Source organism: Macrotis lagotis, chromosome 6 (genome assembly GCF_037893015.1).
Source record: "Macrotis lagotis isolate mMagLag1 chromosome 6, bilby.v1.9.chrom.fasta, whole genome shotgun sequence".
NCBI classification, from domain to species: Eukaryota; Metazoa; Chordata; class Mammalia; order Peramelemorphia; family Peramelidae; genus Macrotis; species Macrotis lagotis.
Genome location: NC_133663.1, coordinates 151090803 through 151102044, shown reverse-complemented (window position 1 = coordinate 151102044; position 11242 = coordinate 151090803). Strand labels below are relative to the sequence as shown.

General features: G+C 37.1%; 1 pseudogene; it reads right to left on the bottom strand.

Moving 5' to 3' along the window:
- Positions 1-7684: 7684 nt before the first annotated feature.
- On the bottom strand, positions 7685-8955 carry LOC141492254 (adenosylhomocysteinase pseudogene; annotated as a pseudogene).
- Between the last annotated feature and the right edge of the window lie 2287 nt (positions 8956-11242).

Here is an 11242-nt window from a genome sequence, read left to right as displayed (position 1 = left end):
AAAATGATTGATTTTCACTATATTAATTTTAAAAAAAGATTTTGCACTAATAAAATCAATGTTACCAAAAGTAGAAGGAAAGTAGAATGCTATGAAAAATATCTTCACAACTAGGAGGTCTGATAAATGTCTTATTTCTAAAATATATAGAGAGAACTGCATCAAATGTATAAGATTATAAGTCATTCTGCAATAGATAAATCGTCAAAGGATATGAATAAACAATTTTCAAATGAAGAAATCAAAGATTTAAATAATCATATGGAAAAATGCTCCAAATCATTGGTGATTAGAGAAATTTAAATTGAAACAACTCTGAAGCATCTCCTCAAAACTTTCAGATTGACTAAAATGACAAGAACAGGAAACGACCAATGTTGGAGAGATTGTGGGAGAATTGGGACATTAATTCATTGCAGGTAGAGTTATGAACTTATCAAATCATTCTTTTTTGTTTGTTTCTTTGTTTTTAACAAAGCAATGGAGATGAGTGACTTGCCAAGGTCACATAGCTAGGTAATAATTACATGTCTAAGGCTGAACTCAGGTCCTCCTGTCTCCAGGGCCTGTGCTCTATCTACTATGCCATCTAGCTGTCTCTGTTCCAAACATTCTGCAGAGCAATATGAAATTATACCCAATGAGCAATAAAACCGATCATTACCTTTGACATAGATATAACAATTCTAGGCCTCTATCCAGAAAAAAATCATAAAAAAATGGGAAAAGTTCCACATGTTTCAAAATATTCATAACAGCTCTTTTGGTAGTGACAAAGAATTGGAAATTTTTTGAGGGGATGACCATGTTGGAACAAGTTATGGTATATGAATATTGTGGAATGCTATTGTTCTATAAGATACCATAAATGGTCAGACTCTAAAGAGGCATGGAATGAATTACAGGATCTAATGCTGAGTGTAGGGAGCAGAACCAGAACATTCTCTATATTAACATTGTGAATTGATCACCTTGTTCAATGCAGCTCCTCTCAGCAGTTCAGAGAGCTAGGGCAAACCTATTAGACAGGCTATGGACAATGTTATCCCCATCCAAAGGAAAAAACAAAACAAAACTAAGCAAAAGAAAATAAACCCCAAAACACCTTCAGAAACTGATGAGCACTGCATTTAATTTTTTTAAAACAATTCTCTTACATACTTCTATCCCTTAATCCTTATTCGTCATACTGAAAATATGTACAATATTAACCGGACAGTTTACCACTGACTGGAGGAGGGTGGGAAGGAAGGACAGAAGGAAATTTTATAACTTAAAAATACATGTATGCACATAGAAGAATGTTAAAAACTTTCATAACACATCTATGGAAAAAATAAAATATCAATTAAAAATGTTACAAGCCAAGAACAAATTGGATTGCCTGTTGGTACATGATGTCCTGTTTGCTTATGACTTTGTACTCACAAGAAACTCTGAAGATAAGAGACAACAAATTACAGTTGGATACTCAAGTATTTGTAAAAATTTTGGTCTGGCAGTTAACATCAAGAAAACACAGGTGTTCCATCTTTCAGTCGGCACCATTCCATCCATATGTGGAACTATCTTTTACAGCAAATGGAGAAGTACATAATACTTTGGATAACTTCAGTTTCTAGAAAGGTGCACAACACATTGATAATAAGATTCGCAATACAATGCCAGACTTAGTTCAGTGTTTGGAAAACTGAAGGAAAGTTTGTGAGAGAAAAGGTATTAGTCTTCCTACCAAAATAAATGTCTACAAATCTCTGGTGCAGACACAAGTTGTATCACTGTGAAACTTGGACACTATATCAGAACTGTGCCAAAAACTGAAACTCTTCCATTTGAACTATCGTAGGAAGGTTCTGACGATCATGTGAAACTCACTGAAGACATATGTTGAACAAAGCTGCCAAGTGTTCAAGTTCTACTACAGAGACTACATCTCTGATGGTTTGACTGCATGACTACATTGTTTGAATTCCAAATGAATGCTTACTAAAGTTTTACTTTATGAAGAATTCATATATGGAAAACACTCACATTGTGGTTAGAGAAAGCAATACAAGGATGGTCTCAAGGTCTATATTAAGAACTTTGGAATTAATTTCGTAAATGAGAGATAGCAGCCCAGAACCACTCTGCACGATGTGCCACAATCAGAGAAAACTTTGAGCTTTGTAAGAAAAGCAGAATTCAAATAGTTCAAAAGAAAAGAAAGGGTCATATATTCATATATACCAGCTCAAATGACGACATGGTCTATTTGTGCCTGAGCTGGAGGAGAAAATTCTGAACTTGTGTTGATCTGATCAGCAAACTTTACCTTGTCTTTAACATAGTGGTGTCATTTTTATCATTTTTTTAGGTTTTTGCAAGTCAAATAGGGTTAAATGGCTTGCCCAAGGCCACACAGCCAGGTAATTATTAAGTGTCTAGGGTCAGATTTGAACTCCGCTGACTCCAGGGCTGGTACTCTATCTAATGTGCCACCTGGCTGCCCCCATTTTTATCATTTTCGACAATGAAAGACAGCAACTAAATATTTCCTTTCCCATTATTTATTGATAATTTTAACATATCTAGAACTAATATCATTGACATTTCAGAACAGTTCAAGAACTAGTTTCAGCATGAAAACTTTCCTCATATTCTCCACTTGCATAATTATCAAATATGTTATACAAGCCTGTGTGTATACAAATGCATCTTATTTTGATTAAAATTTTTTATAAAAACATAAGGTTTGAGGTGTGGCTAGGTGGCACAGTGGATACAGCACCCACCCTGGAGCCAGGAGTACCTGGGTTCAAATCCGGCCTCAGACACTTAATAATTACCTACCTGTGTGGCCTTGGAGAAGTCACTTAACTCCATTGCCTTCGGAAAAAACCTAAAAAAATTAAAAAATAAAAAAGCATAAGGTTTTAGTCAAAATTCTGGGAAGCTAGGTGGTGCAGTGAGTGAGTTCAAACTTGTCCTCAGACACTTAATAGTTGCCTAACTGGGTAACCATGGACAAGTCACTCTTAACCCCATTGCCTTAAATAAATAAAAAAAAAATTTAAAAGAAAATAAAAATTTCTCAAAGAAAGGACATTTTTCATTTTTATCTTTGCATTTCCAAACTCTTTCATAGCATCTGACACCTCATAAATACTAAATAACATGTTCATCAACAGTTATTAAAGCTTACATATGAGAGTGGAGATAGATGGTGGCATGACTCTAATCAAATTCTAGAGTGGCAGAACTCATAGAGGGTAAGTGAAACAATTTTCCAGCACAGGACAACTTGGCAGATCCATGGAAAAGGTGTATTACACCAAGACCAAGGTTGGAAAGAGTTGCTGCGCAGCCAAGCTGCACCAGAGCAAACCAACTTCAGACTTCCAGGAATAGTCTCCAAACCCAGTAACTTACAGAATCACACAGCAGCAGCTTCCAGAGCACACAGCCAACAGAATGAAGGATATGAAAAGAGAATGCAGAAGTCTCTCTGCTATCAATGCAGCAGGAATCTGCTGCTTTGGCCATATTCAGATACAGGGGCCAGTCCATGCCCCTATACTGGCATAGAAGAGGAAGGACCCTCCCCACTGCCCCAGGGCAGAGGAGAGTTCTTGTGGGCATAAAGAGAAGAGCAGTCAGAGTCTCTCATAAAACAGGAATTAAGGTCCATGGCTATGTGTCCCAAACCATCTCCCCCACCTTCCACCAACACGAGCAGCCCCAAAGTTGTGGAAGTAAATTATAATCAGGTCATAGATTGGGGAAATGAGGAAATGACATAAAAAAGAACCTAATCATGGAAAACTACTTTTGTCCCATGGAAGATAAAAATATACACTCAGATGATGACAGAGTCAAAGGTTCTGAATCCAAAGCCTCAAAGAATAATAGGAATTGGTCTCAGGCTATGAAAGAGCTCAAAATGATTTAGAAAAGCAAGTAAGGAAGGTAGAGGAAAAATTCGGAAGACAAATGAGAGTGATAAAGGAAAATCATAAAAACCAAGTCAGTAGCTTAGTGAAGAAGATACAAAAATTATTGAAGAAAACAACATGTTCAAAACCACTTTAGGTCAAATGGAAAAACAAAAACTATCCTAAGGTCAATGTAGAGAAGAATTTCTTATGAAGCAGAATTGGCCAGATAGAAATGGAGATTTAAAAGGCTCTCTGAAGAAAATAACTCCTTCAAATGTAGAATGGATCTAAGGGCTGATGACTTTGTGAGGAATCAAGCAACGATAAAACAAAACCAAAAGAATGAAAAACTAGAAGAAAATGTGACATATCTCATTGGAAAAAAAAATTAACCTGGAAAACAGATCCAGAAGGTGTAATTTAAAAAAATATTGGGGTACCTGAAAGTCATGAGAAGGAAAAGAGCCTAGAATTCATTGTTCAAGAAATAATACAGCAAAATAACCCTGAGAACCTAGAAGCAGAGGGTAAAATAGAAATTGAAGGAATCCACCAATCACCTCCTGAAAGAGATCTCCTGAAAAACTGACATGAACATTATAGCCAAAATCCAGAACTCCTAAATCAATGAAAAAATTCTACAAACAGCCAGAAAGGAAAAATTAATCAATTACTGTGGCACTGCAGTCAGGTTTACACAGGAATTGTCAGTGCCTGCATAAAGGGCTTGTAGGGCTTGGGATATGATATTCCAGAAGGTAAAACAGTTTGGTTTATAAGTGAGAATCAACTTCCCAGCAAAAATGTATATCCTCTTTCAGGGGAAACATGAACTTTCCTTGAAATAGGGGACTTAGAAACTTTCCTTTTGAACTGACCAGAGATGAATAGAAAGATTGCATTTCAAGTATAGGACTCAGGGGGTGGCTAGGTGGTGCAGTGGATAAAGGACAGACCCTGGAGGCAGGAGTACCTGGGTTCAAATCTGGGCTCAGATACTTAATAATTACCTAGCTGTGTGGCCTTGGGCAAGCCACTTAACCCCATTTGCCTTGTAAAATCCTAAAACAAACAAACAAACAAAAAAAACCTTTCAAGTATAGGACTAAGGTGAAGCATAGAGAGGGTGGATAGGAAGGGCTAATAATGAAGGATTTAATGATAATGAACTGTTTGTATTCCTGCATGAGAAAAAGATACTGATAACTCATATGAACCTTCTCATTTATAACAGCAAGTAGAAAATATATCTATATATAGATAGATAGATAGATAGATAGATAGATAGATAGATAGATAGATATACAAGTCACAGGAGGGAACTAAATATAATGTTTTTATATATTATAAAGAAGGAAGCAATGGAAGAAAAAGGAATCTACTGGGAGAAAGGGAACAGAGAGGTAGAATGTGCTTAGGTATTTCATGGAGAAGACTTAAGGAAAAAGATATTGCAATGGAGTGGAAGGGGGTAAGTTAAGGGGGGAATGAGTGAACCATTATTTTCATCATTCCTCATCAGGGAGGAAATAACATACACATTCAATAGGGTTTACAAATCTATTTTACCTTGGAGGAAAAAGTAGAGGAAAGGGATTAGAGAAAGGAGAGGAGGGATGTAGGTGATAGGAGAAGGAAGATTGCAAGGAAGTATATTAAGATACAACACACTTATGAGGAAGGAAAGAGTGAAAGGAATAATAATAGGATAAATGGCATTGGGAAGCAATAGAATGGAGGGAAATACAGTTAACAGTAGCAACTGTGGGAAGAAAATATTGAAGCAACTTCTCCAATAGACCTATGATAAAGAATGCTACCCATCACAGAGACACAGCCAATGATACTATTTTTCTCTCACTTTATTTGTTTTGAAGTTTCTTTGTCTTTGTGGGGTAAGGGCGGCTTATGTTTAATTTCACAACAAGATTATTGTTGTAATGTGAAAATAAATAAATCAATAAAATCATTAAAAATCTACATAGATTATTTATTATTTTATTATTTAATTAAGCAATATAGCTAAATATACTTGTATGATTAAAGATACTTTTTCTTTGCATGGCAATTTCTTTTCCTTTAACATGTCACCATAATATAATAATATAATCTTATTTATACCACAAATTACCATTCAGGTGTTTTCAACCATGACACATAACACATAATGATGCAATAATTCCATTCTGAATTGGGATCTCAGATTTCAACTGCTTTGTTAAAATTCATATTTGAAAGCTCCAGATGTTTCAATAGTATAATGTTCCTTTTTCCCCCCTCCGGCTTGAACTTCATTATGAGTCTAACGGATGCAATTGAAAACTGCAATGAAAAATGGATAAAACAGCAACATGGTGGTGAGATTGTGAAAATCAGGAATTTAGGCACTAATGGACTTGTTTATGAAACACTCTAATCCTTTTGTCTCTCTATCTCTCTCATCAGTAATTCTTTTTAAATTATTTTTTATTACATTAAATCTTTCCCAATTAAATGTAAAAGTCAGTAATCATTTAAAATAATATCTCCAAGTTCTCTTCCTATTTTCTATACATAGCACCTGTCTGAAAAGGAAAGCAATTTGAAATAGATTCATGTGAATTCATGCAAAACATAATGCCATATTAGCCATGTTGCAAAAGAAAACCAAAATAAAATTTCAAAATTGAAGGAAAGTTTAAAAAAAATGTGCTTCATTCTGCATTCAAACTTCATCATTTCTCTCTCTGGAAGTAGATAACATCTTTCCAGTTACTTTGGAACTGATTTGCTCATTGTCTTAATCTGAATACTTGAGTGTTTCACAGTTGATCTTGCTGTCAGAATTTATGTTATTGTGTACAATTTTATGATTCTGCTCTCTTAACTTTACTTCATTCAGGGTTTCTCAGTATTTTCTGAACCCATTCTGCTTGTGATTTCATACAGCACAAAAGTATTTTATCAACATAAAAATACATAACTTGTTCAGTCATTCCTCATTTGAGAAACATTCGTTCAATTTTCAATTCTTTGCAACAACAATTAGAACTTTTCTAAATATGTTGGTAGAAATAAATCATTTTCCTTTTTTTTAAAGATCCTTTTAGGTATACACACTTAGGAATGGTATTACTGAATCAAAGAAGATAGAGAATTTGATAATCCTTTGGACCCATTTCCAAATTCTTTTCCAGAGTAGTTGGACTAGTTGACAACTCCAGCATCAATGAATTGGTAGACTATATTTTACCTGCCCTCCTGCATTAGTTATTTTCTTTAGGTATCATCTCAGTCAATCTAGTATATGTGATGTAGTATGTCAAGAGTTGTTTATTTTGCATTTGTCTGATTAGCAGGGATTTAGATAATTTATTTTCATGGTACTATTGATAGCTTTGATTACTTCGTAAAATTGCCTGCTCATATACTGTGACCATGCATCAACTGGAAAATGATTTGTTTGTTTATAAGTTTTACTCAGTTCTTTATATATTTAAACAATGAGGTTTTTCTCAAAGAAACTTGGAACAACCTCCCCTCTCCCAATTTTCCTATTTAAATTCTAATTTTTCTACATTAAAATTTTTGGTATAAATGATTTATGAGGGCAGTGTCAAGAAGGTAGCAAGAAGCTAGGAAGTTCTTAGGGTTTTTCCAAAAAGATTTTAATTGAAACTTTAATCAGATCTTTTTTCCCCCTTTGATTCTTTTTTTGGATACCATTTATTTATTCTCTGCAGCAGAGACTGGAGAAGCAAGAAAATGTGGTTGGTCACTGAGAGTCTTTAAGCCAGTTGGGGCTCGCTGCGATAGGGATCAGGTTTAAGGGGGCCCTCTCAGGGCAGGCCCAAGTACTGGAACTGTTTCTCCATCAGTTTAGTTAGCTTCACATTCAGTTTACCAAGGTGGGCCTCAGTCGCAACTTCATCCATCTTCTTGGGGAAGAAGTGCACTCCCACAGGGTATTTGTCTGGGTGGGTCCACAGTTCAATATGGACCAGCACCTGGTTGCTCATGACAAAACTGGGATGACCCATAGCACAGCCCAGGTTGACAAAAATGGCCCTCTGCCAGCAGGATGATCCATCGTCCATTCTTCGATTTGTAAGTGTCCATCTGAGGCTTCACATTCACCTTATCCACAGCATTTTGATTCAGCCACTTCACATCTATTTCCACATCAAAGTGGTCAATGTTACATACTATGACATCACCCTTCATTTGCTCAAAATGCCTGCCCAAGATTATGTCTATGCAGTCTGTAGTGGTGACAGGCCTCATCCATGGTAGTCACTTCAAAGCCCTCCATAGAGGCCTGCAGTGCATTGATGGGGTCTATCTCTATGATGGTGACTTGGGCACCAAAGCCCTGAAGGGCCTGAGTACAACCCTTGCTCACATGAATAAAACCTGCCACCACAGCCACCTTGCCTGCAGTTGTCACCTGTGTGGCTCGTTTGATGCCATCAATGAGGGACTCACAGCAGCCATATAGGTTGTCTAACTTTCTCTTGGTAACAGAATCATTCACCTGGCACTTTCAGAACTCCATAGGCCTTCATCTGTTATATATTGTAGACACCTGTAGTAGATTCCTCTGAGATGCCTTTAAAAGGAGATCAGGGTATTTGGTGTGCATGAGGTTGGTGAGATCCCAACCATCATCTAGGATCATGTTGAGGGGCTACCCATTCTTGAAAAATAAGGTCTGTTCAATGCATCAGAGATATTCCTCATTAGTCTCTACCTTCCAAGCATACACAGGAATGCTAGTTTTGGCAATAGCAACAGCTGCGTGGTCCTAAGTAGAGAAAATGTTGCAAGTGTACCACTGTTCCTTGGCTCCCAGAGCCACCACTGTCTCTCAATAAGAACAATGTCTTCATATTCATGTGGAGGTAGCCAGCAATCCAGGCATTCTTCTGGGGTTGATGGCATAATGCATCTCTTGAAATTTCATTAGGCTGGGCATCTTATTCTCTGCTATGTCCAGGGCCTGGGATCCCCAGGCAGCCAGGCTGATGTCAGCAACTTTGTAGGCTAGTTTGTCATTCATGTTATGGATTCCTCTCTAATTATTTAATGTAATTACATAGCAAAGATCACAGTGTAGAGACTTGGGGTATGGGGCTGATGAGGCCACAGGAAGGACAAGGCTGGCAGTGGGCAGCAGTAGGAGGGAACTCCCCTTTTGATCTTGCAAGGCAATGGGGTTAAGTGACCCAAGGTCATTTGGTAATTATTAAGTGTCTGAAGACTGAATGAACTGAGGTCCTTCTGATTCCAGGGCTCATGTTCTATCCACTGGTCCACCTAGCTATCCCCTAAAGAGATCTTAAAGCATCACAACTTCCCACCTCCCATACACAAACTCACTCAAACAAAGTGTTGGAATCTTTAAATTCAAGGCATCTTGGAGGAACTCCAAGACCAAACTGTCTCATATGAAGAAAGGGACAGTGCAATCTAAAGTAGACAGTATAATTAGGAAAACAGCAGAAAGCTCTTAGTCACAATATTTGTGACTGTGACAATTTTACTGCTCAGAAGGCCTATGGTGCAGGAGTGCAGGAATGACAGACCCAATCACAGCTTGGAAGGGAAAGGTTGAGCCTAGGAATGCCGATAAAGCAGGAGGGACTTGATTGGGCAATCATAATGCAAGGAACAAACCACAAACACCTAAAACTCCAGAACATAAAGTCAGGTACCAGACTTATGGGCATAGTATAAAAAGACTGGGATGGTACTGTCCCCACCCCCCCGTTGTCAAGCAAGGGAGTTCAATTTTTAAAGAGAGTAAAAAATCAGAAAAGTGAGATAACCAAAAGGAGCTATGATTAAAGGGAAAATAAAAATGCCATTTTAGAATAGGAAAGTAGTGACAATAGACCTATATGTAAAGCCTCAAATGGCATTATAAATTGGCCTGAAATTCAAAAAAGACTTCTTGGAAGAGCTCAAAAAATATTTTGAACACCAAAGAAGAGAGGAAGAAGAAAAATAGAGAAAAGGATCACACAGGTGAAATATGAAAACTGAAGAAAATAAAACCTCTAAAAGTAAAATTGGCCAAATGGGAAAGGAAGAAACACCTTTAAAAAATGATCAACTAGAAAAAAAGGAAGTTCAATAGTAAACTGAAGAAAATAAATCCTTAAAAGTCAGAATTTGAGAGCAAGAAACTGATGCCTCAGTTTTTGAATATAAAGCTACTTTATATTCAAAGATGACAGCAGTGCCATGTCAGGGATTGCATCACACTTGCCCAAAAGATGGTTCTTGTACTTCATTATCAAAGAAGACCAAAATTGCATCATTATGTTTGAGATAAATTACTGTGTGTCTGACTATGGACCCAATATGAGTTTGGAATGCTCTACCACAGACTGTGCACAAACAGTGTATGTGAACACCTAGAATGTGTAATCTAAACTTACATATGTCATGTTTCTTTTAAGCTACTTCAATTCTACCTTCTTCATAGTGTGCAATACCCTCATTGTTGATGGCATTCCATGCTGGGCAGTCCTGTGCCAGTGTCTCCCAAGCTGTACAATCAATTCTAAAGTTCTTTCATGAGACCTTCAGGGTAACTAGGTATCACTTCTCCTGATACCCTTGTGAGCATTTGCCCTGTGTGTGTTCTCCATAAAATAGGATTTTTGGGAAAGCATATGTCTGAAATTCTAACAATGTTTCCAGCCAATCGTAGTTGTCCTCTCTGCAGTAATGTCGGAATGCTAGGCAGTTAACTCAAGAAAGGATCTCAATGAGAGATTTCGGTGCCTGGTATCTTCTCCTAACAGGTGATCATCAGAATCTTGCTAAGACTATTTAAATGGAAGTGATTAAGTTTACTGATGTGGCAGTGGTAGACTTTCCAAGTTTCATAGTAAATGAGGTAGACAGAATAGCTCAGTAGTCCTTAGTTTGGTAGTCATTTTAATACCTCTTCTGTTCCATACTTTTCTAATTTTCTCTTTTCTTTACAAGTGGGGTTAAGTGACTTGCCCAAGGACATACAGCTAGGTAATTATTAAGTTTCTGAGGTCAAATTTGAATTCAGGTCCTCTTGACTCCAGGGCCAGTGCTCTGCCCACTGTGTCACCTAGCTGCCCCATGTTCCATACTTTCTTTCAGAGCTTTCCAAATACTGACCTAGCTCTGCTAATTTGAGTGTTAACCTCATTGTCAATGTGTACCTCTTTGGAAAGGACACTACCAAGGTAAGTGAACTTGTCCAGTTACTCAAAATACTCAAAACTTCTTCATTTACTTTAATCAGTGGTTCCACATATGGATGGTATGGTGTTGATTGATGAAGCACCTGTGGTTTTTTG